Source organism: Mustela putorius, unplaced genomic scaffold, assembly GCF_011764305.1.
Source record: "Mustela putorius furo isolate JIRA1106 unplaced genomic scaffold, ASM1176430v1.1 tig00000095_pilon_pilon_pilon, whole genome shotgun sequence".
Lineage (NCBI taxonomy): Eukaryota > Metazoa > Chordata > Mammalia > Carnivora > Mustelidae > Mustela > Mustela putorius.
Window position 1 is genome coordinate 38,524,309 of NW_025421280.1, and position 16,324 is coordinate 38,540,632.

Genomic DNA, 16,324 nt, shown 5'->3' on the forward strand with positions numbered 1-16,324 from the left:
TGAGTCGTGGCGGCTCCGCCTTCAAAACACGTTCATTCCCTGCCTGCTTGGTTCCCGAATCCTGGTCCAGCCTCCAGCCCCATCAGCACTGTCCTCCATCTTGCCCTCCTCCTGGCTTGGCCCTCACTCCCCCCCACCCCACAGTCTGCTTTCCTTATTATGACACAGAAGTCCTTACAGGGGCGGTGTCTGTCTCCCTCACCACCTTAGCATTGCCTTTCCCTGCTCTCCCTCTCCCTCACTCCACACTGGTGGACAAGGTCTTTGCACTTGCTGTCCCCAGGGCCTTTGCACATGCTCTCCTCGCTTCCTGGAATTCCTTTTCCTAGATCTCCCTGTGGCTGGTTCTTTTCACCTTCAGATTTCTGCTCAGATCCACCTCCTCCCTGACCATCCTCTCCAAAATTGCAATTGCTCCCTCGGTCCCCATCCCCCATCCGGCTTTACGCGTGCTCAAAGAAACTTAACCATCACCTGACATACCATGTATTTTATTTATTTATTGGGGCATGTGCTTATTCAGCATTTATTGGGTGCCTTCACCTAGGGGATACGAATATTCATTCATTGTTTCATTAACCAAAAAATGTCTTTTGATTCTTCCCTGCATCAACATTGATCCAGGTGCTTAACTTGTTAGAGAGAAGAAAGGCTGTGGGGTGGAGAGCTAGAAAATCTCCACCTAGGATTATCTGCAAAAATTTGACAAGACCTAGGTAGCATCCCCCGTGCCTGGCCCACAAGAGCTACCCAATCAATGCTCATGGAAGGAACAACAGAAGATGTTTAAATATAACCACAGAATTGAGTGCGCGGTTGACAGACTCTAGCCTGCGGGACAATTCTGGCCCTCTGCTTGCTTTGTAAATAAAGCTGTATTGGCACCTAGCCATGCCCTTTGGTTTACTTCTTGTTTATGGCGGCTTCCCTGCAACATTGGCAGAGGTGAGTAGTTGCGGCAGAGACCTGTGCCCTGCAAAGCTGAAAATATTTACTATCCGGCCCTTTACAGAAAAAAAACTCTGTAATTCACAGGTTTGCTGAATTAGACCTGATCTTCCCAGGACAGGGGCCATGTCACCCAGTTATCGAAGCCTTTGATGTATACAGGGTGACTGGCCAACTGGGTTGGAAGTGTTCATTTATTTTTGTTAATTTGCATTTAAAGACCGATACTCAACTCAGTTAACAGACAGCTTTGTGTACCTATGGAAGAGCTTGGGTACATGAGTCTACATTTGTACCTGTAAATCTTACGAACTCTATGAAGACAGATCAAGGATTTTGTGACGGAAATTTAGGGTCCATATTGTTATGTGTTTTAAGGGTGAAGTACACTAGGGATATACAAGAGTTAGTATCTCAAAAAGTGAAATATTAGGGTACCTGGGTGGCTCAGCGGGTTAAAGCCTCTGCCTTCGGCTCAGGTCATGATCCCGGGGTCCTGGCTCCCTGCTCAGCGGGGAGCCCGCTTCTCCCTCTCCCTCTGCCTGTCACTCCCCCTGTTTGTGCTCTCTCTCTGCCAAATAAATAAATAAAATCTTTAAAAAAATCATTTCAGTATTGATTAGATGTTGAAATGATCATCATTTGGATGTATCGATTCAATTGTTCGGATCAACCAGCTATGTTACGAAGTCGAAACTTAATTTCACAGTGTGCTGTGAAATTTCTAGCAGCTGCTAGAAATTTTCAGAGGACACGTGCCACTTCTGTCCGATGGCGGGGGTTAGAGCAGAGCCTGGGGGAGCACCCGTTCTGCTGTGTGTAGCTGCGTGTCCGCGGGCCCGTGACTCTACCGCTCCCTGCCTCAGTTTCCTCATCTGCAAGACGGGTTCAAGGCCCTGCCTCGCCGGATTGTTGGCCGGAGTCAATAAATGGAAGCACGCAAGATGCTGGGAAGGAACCTTGGCGGACCCGGGTCCCCAGACACGCTGTCTTTGCGCTGGTTTCCATTATGACCAGTACGTTCACCCATAAGCAATGCCGGGTTCTCCCAGTCTGAGACACTGGACAGACGCCTGCCTGGCGCTTTCTGGCCTCTGGCTTTCCTCCTTAGCCCTTTGGTCTGGTCGTGACAACAGCCCCCACTCTGCCCGTGAGGCCGGAGAGGCTAATAAAGGGTTATGACTCACCGTGCCCCCCCCCCCCCGTGAGTCAGCCTCGGTTGAGACAACGCCCAAGTTTCCCTGTCCCTGTCCCCCTGGGCGGGGGCTTACCCCTGGACACCATGTCACCTCCCCATTACTCGGACTTCTTACTGGAGGGTTCTCCCTCCGCTTCCCTTTAAGGTCAGTTTTGGGAAAAAGAAGCAGGGGGTCTGGGAGCTGCGGCTCCTTGGCCAACTCCCTGCCTTCCTCCTCCTCCTCTGCCTCTGCCACCAGGCTGGGCAGTGAGCAAAGCCCTCGTGATAGGGGTGTGGCAGGGGCAGTTGTGGGGCGGCGAGGGGGGGCCAGGGGGACTCTGATCTACCTCTTGGTCAATGCCCAGTGATTAGCTCCCCGTCCTCGTCCTCGGGGCTGCCGGTCCTTCCTGCTCCTGCCCCTCGCGCTCCGGCGTGTCCTGGAAGTTCCCGGCTCTGGGAGGGGTGGGCGATGAAGACCAGTGATTTGCACCAGGCCCTTGGAGCACCCAAGGGAGGAGTGCTTGGCAGGGGGCGACTCCCTCCATCTTCCCTAAAAGAGGAAGGACATCAGGGCTGAGGATTCATCATTCGTGGATTCATTTATCCCCGTGGCCTGGCCGCTGTTTACTGAACACCTGCTATGTCCCGGGTGTCGCAGACGCGGGAGGGAACATACCGGAACCGAATCATCCCCCCACTCGGCTCCCTGGTGGGGTTTATGTTCCAGTGGGGGGAGACAGAGGCCAAACACAGTCATTCGCAGCGAGCAAGGCAGGCGAGGGTAGGGATGCTGCGGCCTGTTCCGGGGTGAGAAGGCTGATGGTCAGGCCTGTGACGCCAGTCGTTAATGGCTCTAGAAGTTTCTGCGGGGGGTCTGGGTGGGACATGTGTAGGGATGGAACTGGGAGGCCTGGCGTGTCAGGGACGCTGTTCCCCAAGCCTGGAGTCTGGGGCTCGCTCCTAGGGGAATGTGGTCCCCCAGCTTCAGGAGGATGGGCGACCCCTGGGACCACGCCCCACGAGGGCCTGGAGCGAGGTGGGGACGGCGAGGAGAGCCGGCCCCCCACTCCTCTCGCGGCACCCGACTCCTCTCGCGGCACCCCACTCCTCTCCCGGCCCCCCACTCCTCTCCCGGCCCGCCCCTCCCTCCACATCAAATCTTGGTGATTGCTTTATGGCTGGCGGGTCCAAGGGTCACAGGGACGCTCCCACAGGGAAGGGAGGCCTCCATTGGCTGAGAATGTGGTCATCCCGGCTTCCTTCTGGTGGCCACGGGGTCGGGGGTGGGGGGCGGCCCCTGAGGGGATGTCTCCTTCGGCTCCACCCCCAGAGGATTCTGGAAAGGAGCCCACGGTAGAGGGGTGCAGAGGCATTTCCATGTCGCCAGATCCTGAATGAGGCCTGACCCTTCGTCCTTCACCTTCGGAGTCGGTTTTCCGGGCTGTCGAAAGGAATCCCATAGGCCGGGAGGCTTAAACAACAGAATTTCTTGCCTCCCAGTCCTGGAGGCTGGAAGTCCAAGAGCCGGGGGTCAACGGGCTGCTTCCTTCTGAGGCCTCTCCTTGCCGTGTAGACCCCATCTTCTTCCTGTGTCTCTGTCCATATTTCCCCTTTTTGGAAAGACACCTGTTCACTCCAATGACCTCATCTTAACCCGATCACCTCTGTAAAGATCCTCTCTCCAAACACAGTTACATTCTGAGGTCCTGGGGGCTTGGGTTCCAACTTAGGAATGGGGGAGCACATAATTCAACCCACATCACCTTCTCAAAGCCGGTGCTCTCAGCCCAATGGTCACCTCCCTAAGAAGCCATCCTGAGCACCCCAGCCAGAGGCAGCCCCCACCTCGGTCACCCCAGCAGAGCACCTAGGGGTGGGGAAGAGCTCTGTTTATCTATGTTACCTGTTCACCCAGGGAACAGGCTCTGGTCTATTTTGGCCACTGACGGCCTGTGAGCATCAAAGTGACTGCAAACACATTTGTGGAATGAACCCCACCATTCGGCGTGCACCGTGGATCCCAGGATAACTGTGCCTGTTCTTGGCCAGCTTGGGGCGTCCGCCTCATCGTCTCTCATCAGTTCACAATGGACTCTCCCATTTTGGGCACGGTGGCTTTCTGGACCGGGTGTCCAGGGATCTCAGTCCTACCTCCCGCTCAGCAATAAACTTGGCTTTGTCTCCACATCACTTCTCCCCTCCGAGACTCCGTCTCCCCACCTGTAAAATGTGAAGATTGACCTAAAGGTTATATAAAATCCCTGCAAGGCCAAACATGGGGGTGGATGTTTAACCCCAGGGAAAATCAGATCGGAAGTGGCATTCGATTGGAGCTACGGGGGCCCACTTTGGGTGCACGGAGAAGCCCACCAGTCAGAGGCCCATCCCCACCGACGCAGGAGCGAGGCTGGCCATGCTGAGAGGGGGTTTCAGAAAACACTGCCCTTTGACTCTTCTCCCTGGCACCTGCTATGAAGTTCCTCACAGAACTCCCTGCCCACAGCAGGCAGAACCTCGGGTCCCTTGGATCTGCAATTTAGAATCTCCAGGTTGGAGGATGTTGGAAAGATTGCCCCACCTTTGGTGGGATTTAATAACATTTATTTTTCACAGCTACCTTGTTTTTGGGGCATCTGATATCAGTCTCAATTTGCCACCAGGTTGCTAATTGTCTTTCTAAAATAAATTTAATAAAGAAAAAAACCCCAAAGTTCACGATCACGTGGAAGGCTGTACTGAACTTTTTTCCTCTAATGTGTTTATCTTAGAAGGAAACATTGTAACACTGGAGTAGATTAAAAACAACAACAACAACAATAGCACAGTATCTGATGCCCAAAGTAGATGTAAAGGAAAAGAAACAATGTTACTAAACTTTAAGCAGCTACTGTTAGCTGTGGAAGGTTAGGGATTAGGGGATTCTTAAAAAGAGGTTAACAAATAGATATTAGAGACACGGAAGCTCCCTGTGTACTTCTCGACAGAATCAGAAGATTTAAAAGGGGATTGAGGGGCGCCTGGCTGACGCAGCTGGCGGAGTGTGCGACTCTGGATTTCATGGCTGTGAGTTCCAGCCCCGCAATGGGCATAGAGATGACTTAAAAATTAAAAAAAAAAAATTTTTTAAGTTTGGATTGGGGGCGCCTGGGTGGCTCAGAGGGTTGAGCCTCTGCCTTCGGCTCAGGTCATGATCTCAGGATCCTGGGATGGACCCCCGCATCGGGCTCTCTGCTCAGCGGGGAGCCTGCTTCCCCGTCTCTCTCTGTCTGCCTCTCTGCCTGCTTGTGACCTCTCTCTCTGTGTCAAATTAATAAATAAAATCTTAAAAAAAAAAAAAGCTTGTATTGAAAAGGAAGCAGCCTCTTACCTATCATTTGGTTTATTTTGTGTGTGCTACATACCTACAAGCATGCAGAAACTCATTTTGTGCACTGAAACCCCGCAATACCCCATTCTCTTGGACTTTCTTTGTCCAAGGAAAACCACGCCATCCCTCTAGGCTCAGCTTCTGGATCTAAGCACGCAATCTAATAAAAACTAGAGCCAATATCTGTCTGTCTGTCTATCTATGTATCTATGTATCTATGTATCTATCTGTGTATCTACCTATTTATTTTAAAGTAGGCTCCACGCCCAGTATGGAGGCCAGTGCGGGGCTTGAACTCTTGACGCTGAGATCCAGACCTGAGCAGAGACCCAGAGTCGAATGCTTCGCTGAGGTACCCGGGCGCCCCCTCCAGCTGATAGTCCTCGATCCCTCACTGTGCTGAGTACACACGTAAACTCCATCCTCCAGAAATCTCAGTGAGTGGGGTCTCTGGTGACACCCATTTTACAGATGAGAAAACTGAGGTGTTAGGAGCAGTGGGGAGGGGAATGTCTTTTGTCCAAACGCTTACGGGGAGTTTGTATGTGGCCGTCCCAAGATTCCAGGCGGTGATACTCCTGAGCGGCAGTGCTCCTGGCCATGCCGGGCAGGAGGGTCATGTGACGTCACGGTCACGGCCTTCTGGATTCAATCCCAGCCCCTCCTCTTGCAGGCTGTGTGATCTGGGGCAAGTTACTTGGCCTCCCTCTGCCTCAGCATTCTCCTCTTTGCAATGGGGATAACAGGACAGACCCAGTGAGCTCTTACCCGCAGCAATGCCATACCCAGGATGGGATGGGGGAAGCAGACCCCAGCAGGTGCTCGCCGCAGAGGCCCATTGTCTAAGGAAAATTGCAAAAAAGGATAATAAACCCTATTGTGGGATCTGTGTTTTTATTATATCTGTGCATAGGCGATTCTGAACAATGTCAACGACCTAAAAATCGTCGCCTGAAGAAATCTTGCATTGGTCTCAACAGGCGGTCAGCAAACTTTTCCTATCAAGGGCCAGAGAGTAAATATTTTCTGCCCCGTGCGCCGTGTGGTTTCTACTAACTTGAGGCCCTGGTGGGAATCAGCCACGGACAGTTTGTGAACAAACGGGCGTAGCTACGTGCCAACAAACTTTTATTCCTGACGCTGAAATTTGAATCCTATATACTTTGCTCATGCCATGAAATATTATTTCCCTTTTGACTTTTTTTTTGCCCTAACTAGTTGAAAACCTGTCGTTAGTTCCTACAAAAATAGACACGGGGCCAGATTTGGCCGGCAAAGCCATGGTTTGTCTCCTCTTGGTCTAATTTGTGCCGGTACTCGTGATATTTAATAGAAGCAGTGTATTAGCACATTTTTATTCTTTATCCTTTGGTAAACATTATATCATCCTATTTGGAAAGGATGTTGGAGTACCCAGTGCTGGGCATTTGGCCTCAACACACACCCAGCTACATGCGTCCATCTTGTCTTTTGAGCCCTCACTGGGCACATTTGTGGTGTTAACACATTCTCCTGTTTAAACAATACATTTGGGGCACCTGGGTGGCTCAGGGGGCTAAGCCCCCAACTCTCGGTTTTGGCTCAGATCATGATCTCAGGGTGGTGGGGTTGAGCTTGGGTCCTCCAGCTCTGCACTCAGAAAGGTGTTTGCTTGTCTCTCCCCCTAGAAAGAAAGAAATAAAAGTTTTAAACAGTAGATTCAAAAGAAACAATGCTAACCCAGTTGTTTTAAACACAAAGAACTAGGGTTTGGACCACGTAACTTCGTTTATTGCATCGGGACTCCTGTAGGTTCTCATTGTGTCTAAAATTTTTGACAGTGGGCTGACCTGCAATTTATACCAGTTTTGTAGGGACAGCTCAGATTTTCATCCAAACACAGTATTTTTACTGAAACTTGAGCCATATCTTTACATTAAAGTATCTTCTTCCTTCAAATTGATCTTTTCATCTGATGGTTTCCAGTTATCAAACAGTCATGCTATTACTCATCACTAGGACAGAACAGGACGGAAGGATAACATTTCTTTAAAAGACAATCATTAATGGGGGGCGCCTGGGTGGCTCCCTTGGTTGGGCATCTGCCTTCAGCTCGGGTCATGGTCACAGAGTCCTGGGATCGAGACCCGAATTTGGCTCCCGGCTCAGCGGGGCGCCTGCTTCTCCCGCCCTCTCTCACTCTCTCTCAAATAAATGTGTAAAATCTTAAAAAACAAAAAAAAAAAAAAGAGGGATGCCTGGGTGGCTCAGTTGGTTAAGCTTCTGCCTTCGGCTCAGGTCATGATCCCGGCATCCTGGGATCGGGTCCCGCATCGGGCTCCTTGCTCAGCGGGGAGCCTGCTTCTCCCTCTGCTTCTGCCTACCATTCTGTCTGCCTGTGCTCGCTCTCTCTGACAAATAAATAAATAAAATATTTAAAAAACAAAAAACCAAAAAAAAAGGAGAAAAGAATGGAACAAAAAAGTATCCACGCATTACTCTTTCCCCTTTTTTTGCACCGCAACATTTACTTTACCTGTGTTGCTGACACAATTACCCATGTGATCCTCACTTGGGATTTCTTTGCTGGACATTCCCATTACAAGTTGCTTTTTATAATTACTCCTGAAGCTTTTGAAGATGTAGATTTAGGGCTGTTAACATGACACCTGCCTTGAAGCACTTACTGCCTGGAACTTAGCATCAAACAAATATTTCTTACGGTAGTCACCCCACCGACACACTGCATACCCACCCCGCCCCACGCCCCGCCGCCCAGGCTGCCTCTGCCCAACCGGAGAACTCAGAAGTTTTTGGACTTTTATATTTTACACTATTTATCTATTTAAGGTCATCTCTATGCCCCACGTGGGGCTCAAACTCACGACGCCGAGATCAGAGTTGTGTGCTCTACCCACGGAGCTGGCCAGGCGTGCCCAGTTTGTGCATTTTTAAGTGGTTCAAAAAATAGGGAAAAAATTATTTCATGTCCCAGGAAAGTTGCATGAAATCCACCTTTCAGCTTGCAGAAACTACATTTCATGGGCACAGAGCCGGGCGCCTTAGCCGAGGTGTGGTGTGAGGCGGTCAGGGAGCTGGAGGGGTAGGGGTGAGCAGTTTGGCCTTCCACACGCTCTGTTCTAACTCCTGGCTATGTGGCCCTTTAGGAAAAAGTTTTCGGACTCCTGCCCTACGTTGTCTACCCCTCTCCTCCAAACCCCAACTCTGGAAGCACAGAAAAGGCCGTCCAGATTCATCCTCTTCCAGGCGCCCAGCAAAGGTGGGGGACCCTCGCTCCCTTTCCACCCAGGCCAGGCCTGAGGCTGGGGGACCCTGAGATCGGCTTCCCAGTCCCTGGCGCCCGCTAGTGGACGCCGTTGGCAACTGCTTCCCAGCCTCCTTTCCCTAGGGCATCCCCACACCGGGGAAGTGGGAGGATTATCTTCGCGCCGCTTCCTCCCCCTGATTCTGCCCCCTGCTCCTGGCAAGGTCTCTAGGCCCCCCACCTGGGATCATGCTCCCACTATCCCGCCATGCTTGACGCAGTTGAATTCAATCACACTCAGCGAATGTCAAGGATGCCAACAAATTTGAACAATTATTACTTTCCAAAGGCCCTTCCAATATAAGCCTACAAACTCTTAATTTGTGCTTTTTACCTGCATGCCTTGCATTTGTGTGCTATGCCATTGTCCCCCTCTCTCACTCTGCTCAGCCGTGCAGGTCTCCTACCCGCTCTTTCAACCCACCAGTCCCAGTCCTGCCCCAGGGCCTTTGCATAGGCTATGTCCTCTGCCTCAGAATCCTTCCTCCAGGTATCCACGGGATACACTCCCACCGTCTATGCCTTTGACCAGATGTCACCCTTTCAATGAGACCTTCCCTGCCATCCTGTTTTAAACTGCAGCCTTGTCCTAGTCCTGCCTTCTCCTCCTCCCAGGGACCAAGCCCAGCTTGTCACCTGTTTTTGCAAAGCTTACAAGTTAAGAGTGATTTTTACAATTTTTTAATGGCTGAAAAAAATTTAAGACTATTTTCCAACACTGAAAATGATACGAAATTCAAATTTCAGTGTCCATAAATACAGTTTATTGGCACATGGCCCATTTGTCTGTGTATCAGCTGAAGCTGCTTTCCAGCTACGAGTCAGAGGGAAGTAGCTGTGGCAGGAACCATCTGGCCCTCAAAGCAGAAAATATTTACTATCCTGTTTGTTACAGAAAACCTTTGGAGAGCCCCGCTTTCTTGTCAAAGGAGAATATCAGGTTTCCCAAGGGGAAACTGAGGCCCCGTGAGTTGAAGTGAGTTTTTCAAGACTCCACATTTCTGAGGGATTCTTCATTTGCCAAATTATCCAAACATACCTCAAAATTTTTTTTTTACAGGAAACACAGAAATCGGACCCACGAGTAAGTACCTTCATAAAGAGAAGGTCACATAGGATACCGACCTTGACAGAGAAATCTGTACACACCCATCTGGTCTTGCCAAGCCCTGGAGATTTTTTAATTGCCCCTGTAAAAAAAAAAAAGTCATTGGTCTTTTTAGAAACCTTGAGTTTAGGACTTTGATCACAGTGATTACAACATCATATCAAAACCCCGTTTTGACTTGCTCCCTGAGGAGGTGTTTTGTTAACACAGTCAGAAGTTGGTAGCGAGAGGCAAGCGGGGCGATTGTCTTCCTGGTCCACACAGATGGAAAGCAGCTTCCTGGTCGCCAGGGGCTGGGGGCATGAGGAATGGGGACTGACTGCTGAGGGGGACGGAGTCTCTTTTTGGAATGATGGAAATGTTCCAGAATAAGCTTGTGGTGATGACTGCACAAGACAGGGAATATGCTTAAAAAAAAAAAAAATTGATTTGTGGGCTCCTGGGTGGCTCAGGTGGTTAAGCGTCTGCCTTCAGCTCCGATCATGATCTCAGGATCCTGGGATCGGGCCCCACGTCGGGCTCCCTGCTCGGCGAGAAGCCTGCTTCTCTCTCTCCTGCTCCCCCTGCTTGTGTTCCCTCCCTCACTGTGTCTCTCTCTATCAAATAAATAAATGTAAAACCTTAAAAAAAATAAAAGAAAAAGTTTGTAATTATGTGAGGTGATGCTTGTTTGCTGAACACTGGTCGCGTCGTGATATACGCATCCATCGAATCACTGTGCTGCTCACCTGAAACTAACATGATATTACAGCCAACCATAGAGCGATGAAAAAGTAATTTTAAAAAAAAGCAGATGAGGAAACAAAACAAAAAGAAAAATGCTCTAAGAATGGCACCCCACCCCCAACACAACGGGGACTCTGGGCTTCTGCACATTCTGTTCCCGAGCTGGTACATTCTGTTCCCTTCACTCCTTCCCTCTGACTAGCTGGGTCGTTGGACTGATGGCGATGAGGGGAAGGGTCACAAGATACTCTCACAGAATGAAATAATTGCTGGATATCCATATCCCCAGGGATGCGTCCCTCTGTCTGGCAGGAAACAGACACGAAATTATTGATGGTTGAATGAATGAACATGGTATTGAAGGAAACTCCACTCTCAAGTGTAGGAAGGTGATGGTGTCCTGGTCAATGTTTAGCATTGACCCTTCTCCGGAGGGGGGACCACACTATCTCTGTGTGTTGAATGCAGCGTACATACTGCCTGTCCAGAACATGTATGTGTTGTAAGTGTCACCGACCTAAAGGATGTGTAGCACACCATTTACAAATAATAAAATAGGCAACGCTTTACTATAAAGTCTACTGTAATAGTCACCTGACTCTCACTATATTATTTTGCTGGTTTTTGCCAATGGAACAAGTGTAGTTCTGACATGAACGTCCACAATATTTTCATTTATGTTAATAAGTAACGTGAGGGGTGCCTGGGTGTCTCAGTGGTTAGGCATCTGCTTTCAGCTCCGGTCATGATCCCAGAGTCCTGGGATCGAGCCCCACATCGGGCTCCCTGCTCTGTGGGGAGCCTGCTTCTCCCTCTCCCTCTCCTACTCCCCATGCTTGTGTTCCCTCTCTCTCTGTCAAATAAATAAATCTTCAGAAAAAAGTAATGTGAAAGTGAGGACGTGTTGGAATTTCACTTGTTTGTTGATAACCTGAATGTCTTCTTTGATGAATCCGATAATAGTTTCTGAATACTGGGGAAAAAACGGGGCCCCACTTTTTTTGCGCTGTTCATAACCTAACAACTAGAGACAGGCATTATTTTTAAGATTTTACTTAATTTTTTGAAGATTTTATTTATTGATTTGACAGACAGAGATCGCAAGTAGGCAGGAGGGCGGGGAGCAGGCTCCCCACTGAGCAGAGACCCCGATGCGATGCAGGGCTCCATCCTAGGACCGCAAGATCATGACCTGAGCCGAAGGCAGAGGCTTTAACCCACTGAGCCCCCCAGGTGTCTCTAAGATTTTTATTTTTATGTAATCTCTACATCCAAGTTACGGCTCGAATTTATAACCCTGAGATCAAGAGTTGTAGGCTCTTCCCGCTGAGCCGGCCAGGCATTCCTAGATGAGACGCATTTTAAAGTGTAATTTGCATTATTAATGTTTCTCCATCACACTTTTATTATCATTATTACTTTTATTATTATTTAAAGATTTTATTTATTTCAGAGAGAGAGAGAGAGAGAACACAAAAGGGGAGCAGCAGGCAGAGGGAGAAGCAGGCTTCCTTAGTGAGCAGGGAGCCCAACGGGGGGCTCCATCCCAGGACCCTGGGATCATGACCTGAGCTGAAGGCAGAGGCTTAACCCACTGAGCCACCCAGGCGCACCCCACTTTTTATAAAAGATTTTACTTATTTATTTTTGAAAGAGAGAGAGCATGAGTGGGGGGGTGGAGCAGGGGGGCCATGGGGAGGGGAAAGGGAGGGGGGAGAGGGAGGGGGCGATAATCTCAAGCAGACTCCACCCTGAGCACAGAGCCGAAGCAGGATTTGATCCCGCCGCCACCCTGAGATCATGACCCGAACTGAAACCAAGACTCATGTTCAACCAACCAGGTGCCCTTCTCCATCACTTTTTACTTTTCTTTATATTCTTTTTATTATTTTTAAAAGATTTTATTTACGACTTTACCAGAGAGAGAGAGAGAGAGAGCAGAGGGAGAAGCAGGCTCGCCATCTGAGCAAGGAGCCTGATGTGGGACTTGATCCTGAGATCCTGGGATCATGACCTGACCGGAAGGCAGATGCTTAGCAAGCGGAACCACCTGGGTGTCTCTCTACATCACTCTTTAAAGCCTAAACCAGGGGCTGACATGCTTGTGGCCCTCCACCTGTTTATGTAAATAAAGTTTTATTGGTACATGGCCACGCCCATTGGGTTATGTGGTTTACGGCTGCTTTTCACTCCGACAGGGTTGGGCAGATGCAACAGAGACTGGAAGGGTCCACAAACCGAACATGTACTACCTGATTCTTTATAAAGGTTTTTCTAAAAAGCTTTATAAAAGGTTTCCGACCCTCGGTCTGGAGAACCAATAACATCATGCCTTCAGCTCTCTTTTATGACATTCACCAATTCCCATGATGCAAATACTCCCACCATGGCCCGCTTCGGGCTGCCAATAAGACGTCAATGAAGTCAAGTTGAAAAAGTACACAGTAAGGGGTGCCTGGGTGTCTCAGTCGTTAAGCGTCTGCCTTCAGCTCAGGTCACGGTCCCAGGGTCCTGGGATTGAGCCCTGCGTGGAGCCCTGAGTCGGGCTCCCTGCTCGGCGGGAAGCCTGCTTCTCCCTCTTCCCCTCACCCTGCTTGTGTTCCCTCTCTCACTGTTTTCTCTCTGTCAAATGAATAAATAAAATCTTAAAAAAAAAAAAAAGATGAACTCTTTCAAAGGAAACAATTCAGTTGCATTTAAAACAGTAACAATGTTCTGTGACCGTCAGCTCTCTCTGGTTCCAAAACACTGTCATCACCCCAAAATGAAACCCAATATCCACTAAACAACTGCTCTCTATCCCCCTCCCCACCCAGCTCCCACCATCTACTTACTTTCTCTACGTATGCGACTTCTCTAGGGACCTCACGTACATGGAATCCTGCGTCATGTAACTTTTTGTGATTATCTTCCTTTTGTCAGCATACTGCCCTTGAACTGCCTTTACGTTCATGTATGTACTCAGTTCATTCCTTTTCATTACTGAGTAGTATTCCCGTGCGCAGTTAATCCATATATATATATATTTTTTACTCATTCAATTCAGAATTTGTTTATCAGTTCACCCATTGAAGAACACTTGGGTTGTTTCCAGTTTTTGGTCTATTACCCATCACGCTTTCTTGACGACTCATGTTCAGATCTGGGGTGAGCCTAAGAGTTCATTTCTCTTGGGTAAACAACCCAGGAGTGGGATTGCTACGTCGTAGAGGAAGTGTTTATTTACCTTTCTAAGAAACCACTAAACCATTTTTCCAGAAAAGCTGTACCATTTTCGCATTCCCACCAGCAAAGTGTGAGTCCCAGTTGCTCTGTATCCTTGTCAGCACTTGGTATTGTCAATCTTTTTACTTTAGCCTTTTTACTTTTAGCAGTACCTTACTGGGGTTTTAATCTCCTAAAGACATATTCTGTAATTTTATATTTTTAAGGCTTGTATTTTTTTAAATAAGCTTCCCTGCTCAATGCAAGACTCAAACTCGTGACCTTGAGATCGAGAGTTGCCTGTTCCACTGAGTGAGCCAGTGGGCACCCCATATTGCCAAGGCATTTTTTTAATGTTGCTTAATTTGTGAGTTTTCTGATGCTTAGTATCTCTTTGTGGGACTACTCTAGATCATATTTTTTCCATTGATTTGTTCTTATGTAGTTTCCAGATTCCTGCCATTGAGAGCATTTGTGGTTCTGGCTCCTGGTTATATACAAGCCAGGAATTTCCTAGGTTAGATGCCGAAGAGTAGAATTGCTGGGTTGTGTGTGTTCTAGATGGTACTAAACTGCTTTCCAAATGGGTCCTGTCCACATTGTATTTGTTAATCCGTTGCACAGGTGAGAAAGATAACGTTCAGGGTGCATTTCGAGATAGAAGAGGGTCCCCATGCATTATTAATATGGGATTGTGCATAAATACGAGATAAATGTCACGTTGCATTGAATCTATCAACAAAGCTTTTAGAAATTTATTTCCTGGGCTGGGGGCAGATTCAGGAGACACCCAAGTTTCTGGGACCAGGGAACAGAAGTTCGAAGAGAGCTGTGATTAGAATCAATTATAACTACGGAGATAGATAGCAGGGCGAGGCTTCCGAGCAGAATGTGCTTGCGAGCAGAGATAGGGAAGAGGGTAGAGGGCACGAATCCACACTGTTATCTCAACAATAAATTGTTCTCTATCAAGTGCTGAGAACCACGTGACTAACAGGAACCTTGTCCCGCTCTGGTCGGCAACAGCCATTGCATTCGTTCAACCAGCATAAATGTAGGAAGCTTTAGTTATCTCCAAGGAGCAGGGCTGGGGGAGAAAGACACGGACCCAAGAACCTCTTTGCCCTCAGAACGGTCATCGCTAGTGGGAAGGACATAATGCAAGAGCGCTATGGCGGGTTGGAAGACAAGAGCTAAAAGCCAGAAACAGGCAGGGTATATCAGAAATTCCAGAAGGAGGGGGCTAGAGGCCCCTGGCAGAATCCAGAATTTATGTTTATGGAGTTTATGGAAAAGGGGGCTTGGTGGCCGAGCCCTCAAGTCTGAATGAGTGGAAACCAACAATTCTGAACATTAGAAAGGATGTGATCGCTTCATCCTCCTCAGTGAAGAGGAAAGGGCCATCCCCAGAGGACACATACCCCGGAGCGAGGAAACAGAGCCCACCACGGTTAGATGAAACCACGTGGATGGATGGCAAAGCGTCGTGCAGGGCCAAAGAAGTCCGATGCCAAAGAGTACACACTGTGCATTTCCATAAAGTTCTAGAACACGGAGAACTAATCTATGGGGATAGAAATCAGACTCTAGGCTGTCTGTAGGGTAGTGGTGTGCAGCGGCCTGGTGTGTCTCACTGGCACCAGTTGCTACCATTCTTTCCAAATCAGCCTGTCTCTCTCTCTCTCTCCCCCTCCCTCCCTGTCTCTCTTTTTCATCTCTCTGACAATCCATCTCTCATTTCAAAACCCATTATTAGGGGCGCCTGGGTGGCTCAGTGGGTTGAAGCCTCTGCCTTCAGTTCAGGTCATGATCCCGGGGTCCTGGGATTGAGCCCCGCATCAGGCTCTCTGCTAAGCAGGGAGCCTGCTCCCCCTCCCACACTACTTCCTGCCTCTCTGCCTACTTGTGATCTCTGTCTGTGTCAAATGAATAAATAAAATCTTAAGAAAAAAAAAACATTGTTAAACATTTACTAACGCACCACCGCTGACAGGAGTGAGGGTAATTTACTGAAAAGGGTACGGAGGACACTTTTGGGGGTGATGGATGGGCTCTGTATCTTGTTTGGTACATGGATGTGCTTACATGGGCATATACAGTTGTCAAACCTCAAGGAATGGAATAGCCAAGAACTGTGGGTTTATTAATGATTTCTTTAAATATTTTATTTATTTATTTGACAGAAATCACAAGTAGGCAGAGAGGCAGACAGAGAGAGAGGGGGAAGCAGGCTCCCCGCTGAGCAGAGAGCCCGATGCGGGGTTCAATCCTACGACCCTGAGAACATGACCTGAGCGGAAGGCAGAGGCTTTAACCCACTGAGTCACCCAGGCGCCCCCTGTGGGTTTATTATATGGATGTTACAGCTCCATGAAAAGACTATATGTATGTGGAGCCTAAAATAAAATAGTGATGGAGAGATCACTTTACGGAACAGAAGGAAGGTAGAAAAACACCCAGAGCTGGGGAAGGTCGTGGCATTATTTGAAG